The following is a 1,326-nucleotide window of genomic DNA, read 5'->3' as shown; positions in this document are numbered from 1 at the left end:
TGGGAAGGAGGCCAACCCCCTTTCCTTCTCTCCCTCTCCCTCTTCCTTCTTCTCCTACTCCAACTAGGGAAGGGGGGAAACCTACTCCTACTGAGAGTAGGACTCCCCCCTTGGGCGCGCCATGAGAGGGCCGGCCATCCCCTCCTCCACTCATTTATATACGAGGGAGGGGGGCACCCCATAGACACAAAAGTTGATTGTTTAGCCGTGTGCGGTGCCCCCTCCATAGAATTCCACCTCGGTCATATCGTTGTAGTGCTTAGGCGAAGCCCTGCATCGACAACTTCATCATCATCGTCATCACATCGTCGTGCTGACGAAACTATCCCTTGGCCTCAGTTGGATCAAGAGTACGAGGGACGTCATCGAGCTGAACGTGTGCATATCGCGGACGTGTCGTGCGTTCGGTACTTGATCGGTTGTATTGCGAAGACGTTCGACTACATCAACCACGTTTCATAACGCTTCCGCTTTCGGTCTATGAGGGTAGGTAGACACACTCTCCCCCTCTCGTTTCTAGGCATCTCCTAGATAGATATTGCGTGATTGTAGGAATTTTTTTGAAATATTGTGTTCCCCAACATAACCCACAGTTCCACAGGATCGAAACCTGACTCTTCGGTACACCCCTGTTGCCAAAGTAATTCCTCATATTTGACTCCATATGTAATTCACGAGCCACCTTCCGAGAGATCATCAATTATGGTATCCAACACAGTACTTATTCCCGTTGCTTTGAACCCCTTTCACGCCCTGTTTCACGCATCGAACGATTGCGTGCCCGCTCAAAACTTCCCATGATGCCTCCTTACTTTGCTCTCGATATTTTCTTAAGTTTTAATTCAAGAGTTAGCTCCACCACCTTCCCCGGTGTTATTGACCAGATAGTCGACCTTGCAGAGGTCTGTTCACCCGGAATACCCACCCTTATTTCTTTCGTAAGTACGATGGAGTTCCCGAATAAAGGATGCCGACTTAATCATGATGACCTGAAGCAGAGAAATGAAGACGTCACCACAATGGATCAACCTCTTCAAGAAGAGCAACCAAGACTGAGAAGATTCGTTAGAATTTCGTAACTAGATCTTTCCCCCTTACTCCACCTCTTAAAATCTTGGGACAAGATTTCTAGTAGTGGAGGAGATTTGTAACACCTCGATAGTCAAGCTACAGTAACCTCACACTAACGTGCCATGTCACCATGTTGATTAACCCAATTTGCCAGTTGATGCAAATCAGAGTCAAATTCAAAATTAAATTAACAAGTCAAATTCTTATTTCTTGGAACTATCAAATAAAAATGTTCAGTGGGTTGCAAATATTCAC

The sequence above is a fragment of the Triticum dicoccoides genome, chromosome 4A (genome assembly GCF_002162155.2).
Source record: "Triticum dicoccoides isolate Atlit2015 ecotype Zavitan chromosome 4A, WEW_v2.0, whole genome shotgun sequence".
Lineage (NCBI taxonomy): Eukaryota > Viridiplantae > Streptophyta > Magnoliopsida > Poales > Poaceae > Triticum > Triticum dicoccoides.
Note: the sequence above shows the minus strand (reverse complement) of the source record.